Genomic DNA, 20818 nt, shown 5'->3' with positions numbered 1-20818 from the left:
ATTATAGTTTTTATATACTTTTATCATAAGAGCTCCAACATTGTAATTCTTATCTTATTGAACAAATGGCAGCACGTTTTTTACCCAATTCTATTAATTTTTAAGTTGCCCCCTACATAATAATTAACACAAGGACTGACATTAATGAAAGCTGTACAAGAAACTCGTGAAAACCGCAGATTCCCGACCTCTGCTGTGGACGCTAGTGACTTTCCCTACGTCATTATTTTCTCTACTGAATGCACCCCGAGACGCTCTCAGAGACGCTGAAAGACTCTGAGAGACTGGAGAGAATGAAAATTTTTGTCTATGCGGATTATTTATAAAATGCTTTACAATTTTGCGACCGCGTTCTTTCTAAATGTTATTAAAAATGTCAAGTACCGAAATTATTTCTTTTTTAATTAACCATTCTATTATACAATCATAAGTGCTCTTCTTTTTACACTAAGTGACATAAATATAATATCTCCATTTACTTCCGTATTATCTCAATCGCAGAGAAAACTAAAGAAAAGAAGACCGACATGTTGGCAGCTTTTATCGCCGTTTCCATTAATTGTTCCTTTTGATGCAAAGCAAAGTTTCCACGATAGTATTAGGGCGACCACCGACAGCGTAGTAGGCCGCGTGTGCAACCACCACCACGGAGGGATAAAACTTCGTGGCTTCATCCCACAACGCGCCGGTTAGCAGCAGTTTTCGCTCAATTGTCGGCGAATGCGCTCCCCCGAAGTAAATACACCATAAACCGCGCGATTCGAGTGTCGACCACACAAATATTAATTTATAAACTTATTTCAGTGGGATTTAGCTAGTTTTGTTTACGAAACCAAACAGACATTTTTAAAAGTATAAAATTGTATGAAGATATTAATTTTTTCGGGATAGTTAAGAAAAATGATAACTAGTACAAAACTATACATAAAAAAAGTGAAAAAGCGAGTTCTTTAAGAAGATCATATGTATAACTAATTGTTCTACAACTTCAATAAAATCGTATAAACATATTAAATAATTAGGTGGTCATCTATAGCAAGATGAACAATCGGTTTATAAAGCAACAAGGTAAGGCTCTAAATAGTTCGCAAACTTTTTGCAGTTTCATTTCTTCATTACAAGTGTATTTAATCTAAATCTTTCAGCAGATTTATGTTTCGAAATGCTTCTAACTAATTATGTACTTAATTATCTTCTGCTATTTTCATATCTATACATTCCTTAGTTCTTTAAACCTATAAAGCGAAAATTATCTTTTTTTAATTTTAATTTTCATATGGTAACAGATCACACCTACGTTTTGCCTATAGTTAGATTATGTCAATTATCTTAATTACAATTAATAAAGTTAAATTTATCTGTTATTTACTTTATCTTTACAAATTGTCATCTCGATTGAATTTAATTCTTTAATTATTTATTACTTTATTTCCACCTTCTGTAGGCATCGACTAAAGTATTTGTTGTTCTTAATGATCAATTGGTATTTTAATTTTCTGTTATACCAATTTTATTATTTTTTGCTTTGGGGGCAGCTGTTTCGCTTTTCAGCATCTTCATGCAATTGCCGGTTGTTTTCAGTGTTTCCCACTGGAAGCTACCCATTTAATTAAAACTGAAAAGAAAAAAGAAATCGAGATCGTTATACGTACATAGATAGGTGAAACTACACATACATAAACCCATTGCCTCGTTGGACAATAAAGTCACGGAGTCCCAGGACTATTTGTCACGGATTTTCATTTGCATATCAATTTTATGGTAATGCTTCTATAAAATATGATGTTCCGTTTAAGGAAAGCGTAAAATAGCATGGGCTTACCTTTGTCCAGCAGTAAATCATTCAAGAAAAGTGAATTGTTCCTTGCCTGACTTTTGCATCGCATAAGTTTAAATCAAAGCATATACTTTCGTACGTAAACTGCCAAAACTCCTGGTATATTTTAGATGTAGGTCGTCTATCATGGAAAGAAACCAATTTCCTAAAGCAGCTCAATACATTCAAACAAGTTACTGCTTGGAGCAAATGTTTATGAGGGTGAAATTTCTACGTCTAACTAAATAGCTGCCCGAATGGAAAAACGGAAACAAATATTATGACAACAAATTTTGAAAACAAGAATACAAATAAATTAAAACAAGGCCTGATTATTGTCAATATTTCTTCATTCCTAATTGGGTATTGCCTCACCTTGCAATATCATCTAATAACAAGATCACTCAATGAGCGTCTGGTAAATACGAGGGCGGTTCAATAAGTACCCGTGTTTGAAGACAGAGGACGTTTCTGAGGGAAATTGGCGTTGTCATCGTGTGCTGCCATCTATCAAACCACGCCAAAACGAATTTCAGACTGATTGATAGGTTAGTTTGGATTTGGCAGCCATTCCACTCAGACGTGTTTCGTTATTTTCGCTAAGATGGAAAAAGAGCAGTATCGTTCGGTAACTCGCTTTTTGTTTTTGGATGGGAAAAAATGCGAGGAGATGAAAACAAAGTTGGATACTGTTTATGGAGACATTTCGCCATCTACGACCACAGTTAGATATTGCTTCAACGAATTTAAACGTGGGCAAAGATCCGTTTTTGATAGGAGCGACCAGGAAGCCTGGCAAACGTTGTTACCGAGGAAATCATTTTACGGATTTTTTAGGAAAAGGAAGAACGATCACTGGACAATACTACAGTGAGTTATTGGACCGCTTCGACAAAAAATTGAAGGAGACACGGACGCATTTGACGAAAAAGAAGGTGCGTTTTCAACACGATAACGCACCGGCACATTCATCAGGAGTTGTTGCCGCCAAAATGCATGAATTACGTTATGAATTTGCTGCCGCACACCCCGTACTCACTCGATTTGACTCCCTGCGACTTCTTCTTGTTCCCTACCATGAAGAAATGACTAGCGAGAATTAAATTTAGCTCAAACGAGGAAGTCATCGCCGAGACAAGGGGTATTTTGGAGAGTTCGACAAATCTTATTTTTTGGAGGGGTAAAAAAAATGGTAGGGTCATTGGGAGAAGCATATCTTTCTAAAAGGGGCCTATGTTGAAAAATAAAAAAACAAATTTTAAAAAAAAGGTGTCTTCATTTCTAACACGGGTACTTATTGAACCGCCCTCGTAGGTTTCGAGGGAGAGTCTTTAGCACGAAACTACCATCAGGGATCCATTGGTACAAAATTTTATTGAACTGTTGCAAAGAAGCTGAGACTATTCTGGTTCATCTTCTTGATTTTTACAAGGTCCTATGTTGTTTCGGAAAAATTCGGGACGTACACACTATCCTAGCTACTAATGTTGGTAGGCAGGCAGTCCCTCCGGACTACGCCGAAAGTTAAAGCGGAAGACCTTCTTCAATCTCCTTTCAGGAATCGTGGGAATGGGTGAATGGTGGTTCGGGTGACAAAGATGAGACGGACGAAATGAAGACAGAAGAGAATGAAAGATTATCTGTGGAATATGATTGCCCAGCGTTTACCTAAATGATCCAAGGAAACCACAGAAAAACTTGGAACAAGGCAGACGAACCCGGTGTCCTCCCGAATGCTAAGCAATAGTCTAAACCTCTACGCCATGCCGCTCGGTATAATGAAGGAGGCCACACAAGTTTATATACCTATAAATGCGGCTTGTAAAATTATAGTTTTTATATACTTTTATCATAAGAGCTCCAACATTGTAATTCTTATCTTATTGAACAAATGGCAGCACGTTTTTTACCCAATTCTATTAATTTTTAAGTTGCCCCCTACATAATAATTAACACAAGGACTGACATTAATGAAAGCTGTACAAGAAACTCGTGAAAACCGCAGATTCCCGACCTCTGCTGTGGACGCTAGTGACTTTCCCTACGTCATTATTTTCTCTACTGAATGCACCCCACAATTATTTGCTAAGGCCTGAATCCTTCTTTTGAACTACGCTGGGGTCGTATAAAAAAGAAAACATTCGTGAAAGCTCTTTGATATCAGATTAAAAGAACCCAAAGGGTTAGAAAAAGAAAACTTCCGCAAAATAAACAAATACAATGTTAAAGAATCAAACTTTTTTCGCGGTATCAGGTTCATTCTAGCTACGTAAAAGAAATTTGTCATCATATTTTTCGGCGTCATATTCTCGAATTCTGTGCACGTTGCATTAAAAATCTTAACGTATTGCAGTAGTTTGAATACGTCTGGGGTGGAACGTAGTGAGGAAAGGGCAGATAATGACTCTCATGGGTGTAATAACGCCCTCTCGTCTTTTTAATAACTACTTGTGCTAGATACTTTTAACGCATTCTAAGGGTAGAGACGTACACAATGCATTGACAATGTTGGATCAGCTTTTCCAAGGACAAATAACGTTGCAGTTGCAGTTCCCTACTCTTCCAACTTTTATTTTTCTCCGAACACCAGTCACGTCTCAGTTATAATCAAAACAGAGATTGAAAATTATTCTCAACCTTTTTTCTCACTTTCTCAATTGAATAAGATGGGCCTTTAGATAACTCTCCCAAAATGTTGTATGATCTTTCACTTATAATCTTTCAATCACGATATTTACCTTGAAACTCCAATCCAACATATGTAACCTTGACTTTAATCTTTTAGTCAAAATTGTGACAATTGACTGTTGGTTGTCGTCATAGTCGTTTAAGGAAATACTCGAGATTATTGATTTTCATTTTATATACTTTATAATTCCATCGATTAAGGATATTAAATTTTCTTCATTAATGAGCTAAAAAGAGGGTTAAATGGATCTTGTTGGGGCATACGTAATCCTAAAATGTGGCAACGTACTACAGATGGCGTTTACCGCGCCATTTGTGGTATTTTCTAAAACGCGCTGTTAAGACAGCAGATAAAAGTTGGTCTTTGTTCTGTCGGAGCTGCCTGCGACGCGCTGATGAGATCCAAGAAGATCGAAATTGCGATCCGCATCTGGCAGTTTGTTTCGAGAAAAGACAGACCACTTCGAATTATTTTATTCGATTATGGTAACGTGCCTATCACGTTGAAGTTAGCTACGCCGGGATTCGTTTCAGCAAGTAGAAATCCATATATTTAGATGGACCTTGTTGGAGCATACGTAATCCTAAAATGTAGCATCGTACTACAGATGGCGTTTACCGCGCCATTTATGATATTTTCTGAGAAGAGGATAATACCCTATTCGATTTGCCCTTAGCTAGTCCCGCGCCTGAGAGTAAAATCATCTAAAAAAGATACTCATCGACCACCAAAAATGGGTTTCATTAATTTCGGATTTTCGGTTGTTTCGTAGGCACGGTATTTAGCAATAAATTGTACATTCTCGTAACTTCGCAAGTGTGTTTCGTCTGATATGAAGATCCGCAAATAAGCCCGTTGACATACCTATGGGTAATCCTATTAGTAAAGGGTGTCAGTGAAGATTATGTGACAGCTTTCCCGAAGATAAATGGGTTTATTTTTCAGGGAAAACGGTGAAGGTGATGTATAGCAATAGAAGGTACCTACCTGTCTAACAAATAATTAATTTAGTGTTGATATGCTTTGCTAAATAGAATAACAACTTTGTTGAATTATCGCATAATAATTATTATTCAACCCAATAGTAGAGTTCTAATAAATAAACCATTTAAGTAAAAATAGCAACTTGACCTTCAGTAATAATTTTTTTTTTTAATTTTTATCCGCTATTACCTCAACTTAATGACGAAAAATTGTTGCTGTCGACTGGAATCGAACTCGGGACCTTTGGCTTTAGGCACCAATGCTCTGTTCATTAAGCTACGAGATGTGACCTACGAAATAGTGACGAAATATACTTATTACGTCACAGATCTGTGGAACTAATGTATATATATTAACAGATATGAAACAGATTGAAATTAATTTAATTAACTAATTAATATTTAATATTAATCACTATTGAATTTCAAAGTATGTCATAGAGTATTATTATAGTCAATAGTATGAATTCTACTGGTAATCTCCGATAAAATTAAAAATATTTTACTAGCCAACTTGTCAAGTAGTATTCGTAAGAAATCGCGGATCACTTTGCCATTATACTTTGTTCGAAAATAAAGGCCTTCTGATTCAAAATTTATTTCTAATATCTGACGCCTTAGTATTCATTCATTACAGGAAAGGCTACTGTGTTCGAACTCGAGTTTAATTTTCTTTCGGTAGTAACCCCTTTTTCCAACAAGGCACGTTCTGATGGCGTTTAAGCGTCAAAATTTAATTTTGGTCGCACTTGGTCCTGTTTCTTGATTGCAATTAATTTAAATTTTAATTCCTTTTGATAGCTTTATAATAAAATTTCAAACTCAACCACGAAATTCAACTTTTAGGAAACGTTAACGTTTATTCTATGAAATCCTACGAACGGTGTAGCAAACGCCATCTGTAGTACACTAAAAGTAGCATAGTACTACAAATGGCGTTTACCGCGCCGTTAATACGATTTCATTACCTTTTTACATATTTTCAATTCGTTAGTATGCACGAAGAGTATGAATTTTCACAAAAATTTCATTGTCTGTGCTGGCTGCATTTTGCTAACAACAAATTCTCCTTTATCACTCAAGAACTCAATTTCTACGTGTTCTAAACTGAAATCATTTGTCATGCTGTGTTAAGTGCTGACCGCATTCGGTAAGTTAACGATGGCAACAACCCCCGACCCCTTTTACACAAGTAATTATTGCACAACAGCTCCCCGTCTTTCGTCAAGTTTAGTTTTATCTACAGCGAGCTGCCGGCAATTAATGGGGAGACCAAAGCCTCCCCGCCATAATACACTTAACGAGGAACTGAAGAACCAAGAACACCGCATAAAGTCAAGAGATGAAGCTCAAACATCACCACTCTCTGGGCTGATAAGAAACGTTATTACAGAAGTAAGCGCCGTTAAAAGTGATAGACAAACAGTATACGTGGGTATATGTTTTAGCTTCTACAGGGTGTGTCGAAAATCACTTTGTAAGCAGATTATAAAGTTGAAAATTACAAAAGGTTAACAGTAGGTATTAGAGTTTGTCGGTTTTTTGGAGAAAATTATGAAATTCGAAAACCGGTTTTTTAGTGGAAAATATCGGTTTTCAATGTATGAATAACACTTAAAAAAACATTGAAAATGACAAATGTAGCTAAATGTACCAGACTGATGAAAACACTGTTGCACGCGGTTTGGTTCTTGGAATCATATCGGACCGATATAAACGGTGTGTTTTGTCTATTGGATGAATTAATTTAGATTTTATATCAGTTTGATAGTTTTTATTTAAAGGAACCGGAGTCTATCTTTTCAAAAAAGATTTTCATCATTATTGACTTCAAAGACTAGCCTTGAGAAATATAAAGCTTGACAATTTAGAGCGAAACGTCGGTAGTTTTTTTAAGAAAATAAATAACTTTTAACCCCCAATTTAGTTTTAATTACACAATTTATTTACTAAGAATTACATAACCTACGTCTTCCTCTTCCATTTTATACTGCCCTTCATGCCCTCTTCTTTTCCGTTTTGACCTCCTCATTTGTAACCTTTCCTATCTACGGTAATGCTTCACCACAAACGCTTCTAACTTATTTTTATTTTCCGTTAATTTTAATACTGATCTTTTTCGAATGTCTCAATTAACCATTCACGGGCACAGAAATGATTTTTCTTTTTTTATATATCTTTACCTCATCTTTTTCCATTCTAAGACGTTTGACTTCGAGAAGCGCGAAATTTTTTTAGTTTTACGTATGCGATCTTTATATAAGTCCTAACTCCATCTCCTCCCTTATAACCCACATTTTTGATTTTATTTTATTGAATTCCATATTTTACAGTCAATACAGATTCCATTTTATATCTAAGTTCCACATTATTTTATACATATTCCGCTGTGTGAGTGATATAAAACAAAAGTAATCGTTTAAAATTAGTTTCTAAAACTGCATAAAATTCTAAGCACTTAAATAATTTAAAAATGCAGCCACAAATGAAAAATGGAAAATTATTCCCTTTAACAGAAATTCTTGAGAGAATACGGTGCAATATTAAAGTGGAAAATAAGCTTTTCAACTAATGGGTTCACCGCCGCTCTGTGCAATTACAGCCAACCGTGTTATAGAATATCCTGAAACAATATCGTGTCACCCATTAAAAATTACATCCAATTTTCCCTTAAGGGAGATCCAGTAACCGGAAATTGACTAAATATAGGTACACACAAGTTTATTGTCCTTGGAGATCTGTCAGCTAAACTAAAACAATTAAATAAGTATCTGTTTTTGCCATATGAGATCATTTTTTGAAGCGAAACTTCTATATAAACGGGGTTTTACGATCTTTTTTGTCACGAAAAAGCGTTACGGCCGCGTGGAGGGGGTAGACGGTATGTCACGTAGTTAGAGACGACAACGGTGGTGGGAGAGAAAGACTGGCGGCGCCGGAGAGAGGGCAATGCCTGTATTAGATATAATGCGCAGCCGCGCGGAAAGCGGGGAGTCCGCTAGAGTCCCGGCGGCGTGTTCTGTGCTCAGCTGTTATTTTCTTACCTCTGCTCTCCACGTGACTGGACATCATCGCCTCTATTTGCGGTCTGTGTAACAATCAAATCATAATTTGCAGTAAACCTGTGAAAACTAAATGTGCGCAGGGACACAGTACATTAACAATCTGCCCGTAACACTTGAAGCAAAAATTTTGTTGCGATTCCTTTTTCCACATGTCCGTTGGAGTTTCACTTCTACTACGTCCTAGCACACATTTCGTTTTTATATTAGCTTTATGGTTGTCTCTTACTTTGATATTTTATTTAACACTCTAAAAGAGTATTGGTCTTGAAGTCTCAGTGTATTAACTGCGTGATTTTTCTTACTTTATTCAAGATTCTGAACGATGAGCAAAGTCAATATTAATCTTAATCTTGTTCATGGTAAACGACATAAAACAGAGGAAAAACCATAACGATCCAACTATAGAATGCTCTACTTAAAGGCAATTATACTAGCAATTTAATCCTAAAATGCACTAAAAGTATTAGGTGACGTGCTTTTAAAGCATTATGTTTACTTACATTTTAGTCTTCTACCAGGAAATTAATCAGTAAATTGATGTTGTCGTACCTGCAAAACAATCTATCGGTATATTTACTTAAACTAAGGTTTGAAACAACTTTGGAAAGTAAAATATTTGTCGCAATAACGTAAATTTGTGCAGTGCTATACCTAAGTTTCCACTATATATGTTGCTGATGGTGTACAAATGTTTGCTTACATCAAATATATAGTAATTAAAACTGTTTATATTGTTATCTTTACTATAAATTAATAAAATCGCCGAAGACCTCAACATGTGTAAAACAACGATTCACAAAGTTAGTTCTGAAAATTTAAACATGCAGAAGATTCATGTGAAATTGGTACAGAGAAATTCGTTTATTATGACTCCGCCTATATTGACCAACCGCTTAATATGAAGTAACTGCAGTGTTAAGTTTGGTTTTTATATTAAATTCTATATAGGAAAATTTGGATATAATAACTCCGTTTAAAATGACATATCTTTTTCTATGACTGATTCTCAAGAAATCATATCCAGCTATAGTGATCCAAATGATTAATAATATTTTCGCACATTTTTTTGACCCTTATGAATATTGATATTACAATTCATCGTTCTTTTTCTTTTTCTGTCAATAAATATATACAATTTGTAGTTTTTCTATCTATTAAACTAAATAACTAACCAAAATAGAAAGTTGTTTATTTTCTAAGACTATGCTTTGTATGACGCCCGCTTAGTATGACGTGTTTGTCTCATTTTCCTTCGATGTCATTATAAGCGGATTCTACTGTATCTACCATAGTGAAAATATTGAGCAATGAGTGAATAAAAACAAGAACGAAGTGAGATGCTGGACCAAATAGAAGATAAACCAGACCTTTTAGACGACGCGCGACGACGTAATAATTGGTAACGAATCATGGATGTTCCAGTATTTCCCCAAACCAAATGCTAAAACCTCAAACTCTCCAGCGTCCTAAAAAAGCGATAATGTCGAAGTCCAAGGTAAGGACAATGTGCGTTGTCTTCTTTGAGAAGCATGGAGTGGTCCATAAACAATTCCTACCTCCGAAGTACTATACTCCTTTCGCGTCTACACACAGGCGTCAAACGGAAACGATGGAGCTTGAAGCATCCCGCGTTCCAACCCACACATCCTTCGTTGTGAGCTACCTGGCCCGAATAGGGACTGCAACCTTTCGCAGCCACTAGCAGTTTCGATGTCAGCCCAGCAGACCTTTTCTTGTTTTCAATGCTGAAGAGAAAGCCATTCGACTCCATCAAGAAGCGCTTAGAGTAGCTGATTTCCAAGGGGCTTCGCAAAGTGGGAATCGCGTTGGCAGCAGTATATCAAAACTCAAAGAGATTATCTTGAATAATTTTCAGAGCAGTTACATATTTACCAATCTAAACAATAGATCATTTTTACTAGACCCATTCTCATTATTTCACGAACAAACTTTGTACCTACTTAAGTTTGATATCTACGCCACTTGCATAAGCTTAAAATGATTTTTTTAATGTTACTTGTACACAACAAATAATTAAAAAAACGGAACTTGTTAGAGAAAATTTTATTCAATTCGAACTGCTACATTTAAACAAATGCTTTTGTGCTTTTGCCTTTAACCCTTTCCAGATATACGCTTAGGTAACGTATCCCATTCAATGCAACGTTCATTTCCCTGCGGAGAGGCGATATCCGTATCGGAAAAGTGGTGGTGGACACATTTCAAGGGTTGCTTCCCTTATCAGACCGCGAAGAATATACATATAGACGGTCGTGCTATTGGAACAAAAATCGTTGCGGCATCGGACCCAGTATCCTTTATTTCCTTTGTCTCTTGTTTCCTTTATTTGCAAACGCAAATAATGCTTGACCGAACAACCAGGATCACCGACAAACGTGGTCGTTTCCGAACGTCATGATTGGTGACAGGCAATAACGAGGAACAAACAGAAAAACAGTGATATATAGCCAACAAACTGAAATACAAAAATAGATACATATGTACATAAAAAGTATGGAGGTAGAGGACTTTTGCCTGGGACTAAAATCCCACGTATTTGCTTATAAAGGTTCACTTTCGTTCTTTTTATTCGCGCGTACTCCAACGTCATGAATATCATCTGTTAATAGCCATCTTTGACAGCTGTCATTGTCAGCCATCTTGTAGAGCTTCGCCATTTGCCTTGAATAAGGTATCGTGAACCATAGCAGCAGAGGAATACCTTATGATCAGGAAGCAACAGGTAAAGAAGGCCCTAGGAGTTGAAGTAGCCGCAGAAAAGAAAAACATCCACGACAAGTGGCGAAGTTATAAAAAATGGTTGGCGATGATGGCTGTCAAAGATGGCTAACAACAGCTGATATCAATAAATAGAAAATGTGCAGAATTTTGGTCCCGGACAGAGTTTTCCTATCTCGTAAAGTCGAAAATATATCACATTTGTAGCCTTGAAGAAGGCCCTCATATAGACCGAGACGTGGGCGTGGTTTTACATTAAATAATCATCCTTATCAACTTTAAGTTTTACAACATAAATTGTTACAACTAGAACAACTCGTACGGGTTTTCGGATAGTGTTTGAGTTATCCACCCTTTTATGTTTGTGATTGCTTAAAAGTGTGAAAAGTTGAGGTTAATATATTCGTATAAACGAGAAATATATGTTATTTGATTCGAAAGCAAACTGGTCGAATTTCGAGCACACTCGGTTTCTAGTTATAACCAATATGACATTAATTAATTTCAGTCGGAATGGAAATTACAATAAATAGTTTTTAGAACACTTTTATTTTCTATTAATGCTAGACGTGATCGTAGCCTTTTAATCTATTAAATAAAATAATCGTGAGCATTAACTGGTGTTGACGATCTTTTAGTAACTATAAAAACAGTAGGTAGCTACCACACAAACCAATATTTATACGACGCTTTTATAATGAAACTTTAGCTCAACTTTTTATAACATTTGAGTGAATAATAGTCCCTTTATGAACTCTAGATGAAGGCATAATAATAACGTCAACACTATATTCGTTAATAGTTAGCATTAATACAATTTTTGACAAGTACATCTTTTATTAGGAATATATTCTAGTATATGGTTGATATACTACATCAAATATTTTTATATTTCGAAAAAAATTATTGTAGTCTACCCTTAAATAATTTACATTCAATTTGTTTGAAATGTGTGCTACTCGGGAGACTTTTTCATCGAAATAAATATCTGATATCAAAATTGTTAAATTCATTGTCCTCGGTATCAAATTTTATAGGGTATATGCATATACCATCGAGTTTTAAAAATAGCAGATATTTATATCTCTATGTCACTTAAAAAGGGTGTAATAATCGAATTGTATCTCGAAAGCCGTATTCGCAACAAAAAAAGTAAATAAACTTACAGATGATGTCTGACTGAGCACCCTTATTTCTATTTTGAAATTATTTTTATTTGAGGTTTTAGCCGATTTTCTAAAGACTTGACAATACTGCTTCGCCAAAGGAATTATTATGTTCGGAATGTCAAAAGTAAAACATAGAATGATAGCTTTGTCGAATGTTCAACAAGTGAATCAAGTAAATAAATGCCAAACAGAATCAATAGAAGTTCAAAGTAATTCTTCAAAAGGAAGTTGAAGGAAAATAACTCATCCCAATTCTCAATACTCTCACGAATGTTAAAATGAACAGAATGTTGATTAACCTATAAGAAAAAAAAAGTATTGAAGTTGGGACGGTCAAAATTGGCATAGTCCACAATAAAACTGTAGCATTTACTTACTTTTTATAACCTACTAACCAGACTAGAAATCAGCGGCTGCTGACATAACTCTTACCTGTACTCACGACAGACGTAGTAGGGAATATCGTAAACACAGAGGAATTGCAGCGGACACTAATAAAGAAAAAGGAATAACCTTACACCAATTGATGTGTAACGGAAAGAGATGCAGACAATCAGAATTTAAAATGTTGCCAGCATCGGACTTTAAAAGAAAGTTTAACACTCTCAGGAATTTAGAAAAGCAAAGACACTTGTTTAAAGATGTAATTCCAGCCTGGCAGTTATAAAACCAACTCTGATCTTTTGGGCTTTTAATGTTGCACCGCTTACTATTATTCGGCTATCTCTTTTCACTTTGTCTAATCTACTCATGAAGCATTTCCTAACTTAACAAGGGCGCGCTCAAAACGCAGCAAATGACTACAGTTCCAAGTAGAAACAAGAAAAAAAGAGATATAGATATTGCGGACTCTGTCAATTTTGATCATCCCAACTATACGATCTTAAAACTTTTCTTATGACTGCAAGAAAATCATTGATGAATTATAGAAATTAAGTATTTATGGTAGGCAATTATATGACCCACCATAAAATCGATAATTAAATCGCTAGACTAGAATTTTGTAGGCGTTTACATTGTTTAAATTTCGTTGAATTTTAGCCAATTTCTGCGGCCTATTTGGTGCAAATTCTACATAGTACTTCGTATGTGAATCGACACAGTTGCTGATAACCACAAGCACGGTTCTTGCATACTTGTAACGGAATAACAGAATAGGTGATTTGTACATAAACACCAAGGCTTGTATTTCCCATATGTTAACACTATTTTACGAAAATGCATCTGAAAATATTCTCAGTAGGTATTTATATTTTGTAAAAATTGTCAAAGTGCAAAATTTCGTATTCATATGCAAACAGAATCGCTATTAAGTCGTCGGTAAATGTCTAGATGATGGCCCCCACCCCCGAAGGGGGTGAGATGTGTGGGATCGAAAGAGGAGGTCTCCCCACCACTGTACCATAAAAAGTTCGTAACGGTCTCACCCCCATAAAAAGATATGGGGGTTAGATGATGGCCCNAAAATGTTAAGGGTTAAATGCTACACACAAATAGTCGAAATGGTTTCAAGTGCGATACATAACATTCTCAATATTTTTATGTATTTTTCATTAGTTTTACCTTTGAATTTTGCTTAAGAATGACTATATAAATATTTACATGCCTAGAAATGTATAAAAATTGGCATATTTATTAACTTTGAACCCCCATAACTTTTTATGGAAGTGAGAGCGCCACGAACTTTTTAAGGTACAGTGGTGGGGGAGACCTCCTCTTTAGATCGCCCCCACCCCCACCCTTGAAGGGGGGGCATCATCTAGACCTTTATATAACTTTCTCAATATTTTTATGTATTTTTCATTAGTTTTACCTTTGAATGTTGTTTAAGAATGACTATAGATATAAATACCTATTTACATGCCTAGAAATGTATAAAAATTGGCATATTTATTAACTTTGAACCCCCATAACTTTTTATGGGGGTGAGACCGCCACGAACTTTTTAAGGTACAGTGGTGGGGGAGACCTCCTCTTTCGTACCCCCTCATCTAGACCTTTACCAAGTCGTCTTTCACTGTAATTGTACTGTTTGCATTTCTCTTTTAACTAAAGAGGTTTCCTTATACAATACCCAAAAGCGCCTTCTCGAAATGTATGAACGCTTTGTGCCATCGGAAAGTTAAACAGTGCTGTGAAATGTGTAGACATCACGTGTTGTGGATATTATCATCTGTAGGTACATCTTGATGGTTATTATAAATGCATGTAAACATCTGGTAATTTAACCCTATAGTTGTCAAATGCCTTATCTCTCGTGTGTGTGTGTGTATGCGAGAATAAAGGCTTCTTAACGGAATGTGAGCTAGCATATCTTACCGCTGACGTCTGAAATGCCTGAGCCATTATTGCCGCGATACAAGGGATAATTGCTGGTTTAATGCTTCAACTCCGTGGTGTTTAATAACGGCGAGAGTATAGGGGTCGTTTAAAAACTACACGGACAATAAAAGATAAAGACGTAACTTCCACAACAGATAAGAATAAATGCTTTGACAAAGAAGATGAGGCGGCGTCAGTTAAGATAAAATTAGAATTTCTGTCTGAAACATTTACTTACAAGAATTGCCAGGATTTTATCTTTTGCTTTCAAAATTATCCTAGCACTTCAAGATTTTGAAATATCAAATTAAAAGTTTGAACGATGCCAATTTGGCTTACTTAGTTTTAATGCTATATCTCGATTAATACGATAGGGTAGAGCAATCTTTTTCGAATTTCTAAATTTATCTATTAAATGACTTTTCCCATCGAAAGTCGACAACTCCTTCTAGGGTTCTAGTTGTTAGTTTCTAATTTTTATATCAGCTCTAACCCTACCTTCATCTTCTTTACAAACTATTCTAAAACATTCCCCCTTTGTGTATAAAAAAGCCTAAACCTATACTAACATGAGATATTTTTTTGAATTGTTTATAGTACTTGTCTTTCGTTTTGTCATACACGACATTTGCTTTGTTCCTTTTCAAAAGGTGTCTATTTAGGTTAGGTTTCAATAATTTCGTTCAAGTTCAAACAATTTCCAAATTATAATTTAGAAACCACTTCTTCAAGTGTTTGTAGTCGTGTTCTTTGCCTGTACCTGTACCTGTACCTAGCCCAACGTATTTTAACTTATAAGGCTGCATTAATTGGCATTTTTAATTAATTGCACTTATTATCGAATGTGACCTTTAACAACTTGCATGCATATTTGACAAGAAAGCTTTACTATTTAAACGTTACACCTATCCATATTGTCTCGTTTAGTATTTTTTTGGTTAGTGTATCCACGAGGTCTTCAAAAGACACGCCTTGAAGGGAGATAGTGTAGGATTCGCCGAAACGCCTACAGTCTAAAACCCCTCCTCGAGTAGGGAAGTCAACCCTAAGGTTGTTACTCCCAAGGGAGAATTGTTGGAAAGATTGGGGAGGGGGAGATGTAAAAGTGGGGAGGGGAGTGTTTTTGTGGGGGTGTGAATTGATAGATGGCATATCTCAAAAGTAGGGTGGGTACTCGCGCTAAAAATGTATGTATGCTTAAATCTTTAAAACTACGCAACGGATTTTGATGCGGTTTTTTTTAAAAGACAGAGTGATTCAAGAGGAAGGTTTATATGTATAATATGTGCATAATATAGCAGGGAAACATTGATAATTTTAGAGGTTTCTAATGTGATGTCGTAAAAAAACACATTTTTTGGGCTTACATTGCAAACGCTGGCTGAACCCTACGAGATAGATCAAAATAATGTACTACAATATTGTACATTTTAAAAGGCTCTACAAAAAATTCCGCTGTGGTATATGTCTATCTCTTAGGGATAACCCACAATAACCATTTTTTATCCTTTACATTTTATGAGAAATAATGACTTATTTACGAAGCGATTGTAGGCAATACAGCATTAATTCTTATCCAATTAAGTACCTTAAATACATTGTGCATTTAATATAGATCAATATGGCCCTTTACAACATGTAGTTTAAATTAATATTTTTGAAGATATTACAGATTTAAAATGCAGGGACATAGCGGTTGCGGCGGTACCGGCCGGGAGGCCGGTTTGTATTGTCTAATGACAAAAACACCGTGAATGTTGTATATAAAGACATTCTGTAGTATATTTGGTATGTTCAGGGGGTATCTTTTGAAGATTTCCTCTTTTCGATAATCTAAACAAAACAAAAATATATTTAGTATCAGCATTGCACCCGTGCGAAGCTGGGGCGGGTCACTAGTATATTTATATAACAATAAATTTATTTTAGATTATTGCATGTTTTTGTTCTAAAATTTTAGGATTTTCTACACATAACTTGGTACCCATGTAGATCTCAATATTTTTATCGGCAAATTCGACGACGCGTATTCGTAATATTGAACTTGGCTCTCATTTCACATTTATGTTTTTATTGAGATATTTATTTACGACAATATTATCATTCGCTCTTGCTCATATTTAAATAACATAAAATATTCGCTAGAATTATAAATTCTTGAATAATAAAATTTGAAATTCTGTACAATAAAACTTGAAATTTATTGCTTTCCGCTCATTTAGAGACGCCATACGGTTACAGACTTGTTCGAAAGAGCGTTGATATTAAATCAAAATGTTCCAATACGGTTCAGTTACAATGAAAATTAGACAAACGGAGCCGGGAACATTTACAAATCGATACGAATCTCAACCTATTTACCCAAATGTATGTACATACATACATAAGCCATATGCTAACTGCGACATTAAAAAGCGAGAACGATTTTCCTAGGGAGTGTTGCCCTTTGTCAATAATTCGATAAAGCGAACGTGTAATAGGCAATTTTCCAAAATTAAAGATAGGTAGCCATTTTATTGAAGGTTCAAGTACCTACCTTAAATACTTTATTTGATTTACAAATTGAAATAGATACATGTAGATTTGATCTTCGGGTTGCAGGAAGGGTGAAGCTGATACTCGTTAAGCTAAGACAACACAGTATCCGAAATAAATTTTATAAATGCCGAAATTGAAGGATTTCCAGTGGCTAATTTGGCGCCAAGGTAAAAAGTTAGGGACCAAAATTTATACTTTTATTTTTTTGTTTAGGGCTTCTCCTAAATTAGCCTCTTGCTATTCAAAACGTTATTATAATATAGTCAGAAAGTGAAAAACAAATGCGCCTTAGTAGTCATCATCATAAAGTCGTCAGTCCTAAGATCAGTTGGACATGCACCTCCACTCGTTTGTACGCTGAACTAACCTTCGCATTTCTCTAAAACTAAAACAAGTCATATCTTAAGTATTTGCGAATAATCTAATCTAGATCTACCTCTACCCATCCTAACTGCCGTTTCTGCCTCTAATATGTCTCTGACTAGGCCTTCATGCCTGAGAATGTGTCCCACCAACCTATCTTGCCTATTTCTTATTGACTTCCATAGAGTCCTCTGTTCTCCTATTCTATCTAATACCTCTTCATTTCTAACCTTCTCTATCCACGGTAGCCTCATCATTCGCCAATAACACCGCAATTCGAACGCTTCTACCTCCGCCTCGCCCACCGCCCATGTTTCGCACCCATACAGTGCCGTGCTCCAAACATACACTTTTAACAATCTTTTTCGAATTTCTAAATTAACCGTTCTCAAGCATAGAAGTGACTTCTGTTTATTAAAGGCGACTCGACCCTGGGCTATCCTCTGCTTTATATCCCTACTACTCCTTCCGTCCTGACTTATTTGACATCCTAGATATCTAAAATGAGGCACCTTTTCTAATTTTTCGTCTCCTATCTTTATATTAGCTCTTTCTCTACTTTTTCTTCCCTTGCACCCCAGTATTTTTGTTTTACTTTTATTTATATTTATACAGTACTGTTTTGTCAATACTTCCATTTTATTTAAACGCCTTAATAGGAAGATCGCTAAAATATCACCAAAGTGTTACTCAAAATTCATATTTAGAGAAGGGATATTCATGAAAAATCGATAAAAGAAATTTCGTTTTTGTTGCATCACCTTACTACAATTAAATACACCTATTCTGAGGGATTTTAGCCGGATTATTATCTTCCACAATAAGTACGCCACTGTTTGACGCTTATTTCTATAATCTCTTGCCGTCTGCTACCACTAACAATACCTACATAAATTATTTATACAATCAAGCACCTATTTATTACTGTCTGATGCTAATTAATTCAGTACCCGAAGGTTTTAACATTTCTAATTTAACTAATCAGAATAAAAAATGAGAATATGGCAATTTTTAATCTCTGAAAATATTAAAGTGGGTACTCCGGATATCTGCTGCTTCGCTTTTCATTGGATTTAAACTTTGTTAAGAAGCCACATTCCGCACTTGAAAGTCATAAATTTATAATACAAAAGTGCAGTAAGCTCGCTGAAGTAAGGAATCGTTTAATCCTTAATTTGTTCGCCGCTAACTGTGTTTTAAAAACTTTGTTTTCCGTCCCTATCAAGTTGACGGTTGTCTGCTTTGCGTATTTTATTTTGTAGTAAAAGTAACAAAAAACCTCTCTCGGTCACGTTTAAAAGTTCATTAGTTTCGAACTTCTTCGATTAAAATGCTAAAATTATTTGCTCCTCAAAGAATAAATATCCGCTAACCGAACCTTCTTAATTCACTCATATATATATATATATATATATACTTATTACAAGTAATAACTTTAAAAGCAATAAATTACACAAGTTAATCATCCAAAAAGGATTTAGGTACTACATGGGCAAAGTTTCTTGATTATGGTTTCCATTCCTTTCCTTTTTATTTTTTTACCTTTAGCTTTTAGTTGTACAAAAATGGGAAATATTGGAATTAATTCTGCAACTTCTTTTTATGTAGTTAATTGCTAGGTACAAGTATTTAGCAGATATTTAGTTTCCAAATGTTTACAAACTTCTTGGTATCTATTGAAAACTAGATATTTTGACTAATGATATTCAAAAACCTATTTTGTTTAAAATAATTGCTTGGTATTTCAAATAAAAACACTTAAATGGCCACATGTGACTCCAGAATTTCTTCGCTTTTTAAAAATTCTGTTGTTGTTCTTTCAAAAAAGCAAATGATAAATTCAACTTCTATGAATCCAAATTTGCAGCGTTTAAGCATCAAGTACAGCTATTCTCTGCCTAAGGCAAGTTCATATCTCGGTCAGTAGAGGCAGCACTGCACGGTAATATTAATATAATATTAACTAGTCGAAAACATTAATACATATCTAATTATTATCATGTATATAATAACTAAATATACATATGAACTCCTATTAAGTGAAACTAAGTATACCAAGTGTTTTGCGTTCTTGTGTTACGACTTATCAGAATAAAAACACTTCAGCTAAACAAGACATTAGTAGGCATATCATAATGAAGCATTTTCCGACACAAAGATAATCCGAGTTAGTAATCAAAATTAGCAATCAGTGTGAGGCAAAAATTAAATTGTTGGACAATTAATAATTAACAATTAATTAATTGTTAATCATGTTTGTTGCAATTAACAATTATTTAGTTTAATCAAAGCGAGATAGATGTTAATTGTACTTGTTTTTTAAAACAATAAAAAAAGTTAATTGCAATTGATTTAATTAAATTAATCTAAATAAATTAATTGCAAGGAACAATTAATAGTTTAATTGCAATTAATTTTAACTGCAATTAAATTAATCACAATTAATTTTTTAATCAATTAATTAATTGATTGAAATTGTAATTGATTAATGCCCAACACTGCTAGTAATGAATTGTAATTAATTAATACAAATTACGTAAATTCATTAAGTACTTACACGACAATTTTGTTCGAGCCATGTCATTCAACCTCGCACTCGATGGATTTCAGTGTAAGAACGGCTTCGCGTTCGAGGAAAATTCGATAGAAATCTCATTACAACAGTTTTGTTTAGATCAGAAAGACTAAACATCATCGTTAAGTTAATGAAAATGATTGCTTTTGTTTAACCGTCGATTTGGTGTCCTATTTCGAAAACTTGCTCGTCGTATTTCAGATAATCGAACATCCATCTACATTGTTCAGATATCTTCGAAACAAAGTTGAATAATTTAGCTAACGGAAAGTATCAGATTGCATTGACAAGTTCTGGGTAAACGTAAATATAGAAACAATAGAAACGAAGCTACTCATAAACTGTATGGGGTCTGGCGTACCTAACACACGTAGATAATTGGATTAATCGGAATAATTACAAGTAAGTATTGGGATCCGTCAAATGGGAGGAGCCTAAAAACATGGAGCCGATTAGGGAAAATTTATCGTAGTTCCTATAGTGTACCGTGCAATTTCCAAGTTTTTAAATTACGATAAAATGATAAGTATTGACACAATATGTGATTGGGCTGACACAA

General features: G+C 34.9%; 1 protein-coding gene across 1 annotated transcript in view; it reads left to right on the top strand.

Annotated features, from left to right (window-relative positions):
- Positions 1–723: 723 nt before the first annotated feature.
- Positions 724–20818, top strand: part of LOC108732425 — a 77888-nt gene continuing 57793 nt past the window's right edge. The window contains exon 1 of the mRNA XM_025981014.1: positions 724–1068. The gene's annotated coding sequence lies outside the window, so the exon portion shown is untranslated. The remainder of the gene's footprint in view (positions 1069–20818) is intronic.

The sequence above is a fragment of the Agrilus planipennis genome, unplaced genomic scaffold (genome assembly GCF_000699045.2).
Source record: "Agrilus planipennis isolate EAB-ADULT unplaced genomic scaffold, Apla_2.0 scaffold10, whole genome shotgun sequence".
NCBI classification, from domain to species: domain Eukaryota; kingdom Metazoa; phylum Arthropoda; class Insecta; order Coleoptera; family Buprestidae; genus Agrilus; species Agrilus planipennis.
The sequence above is the reverse complement of the archived record's forward strand: the minus strand, read 5'-3'. Positions and strand labels throughout refer to the sequence as shown.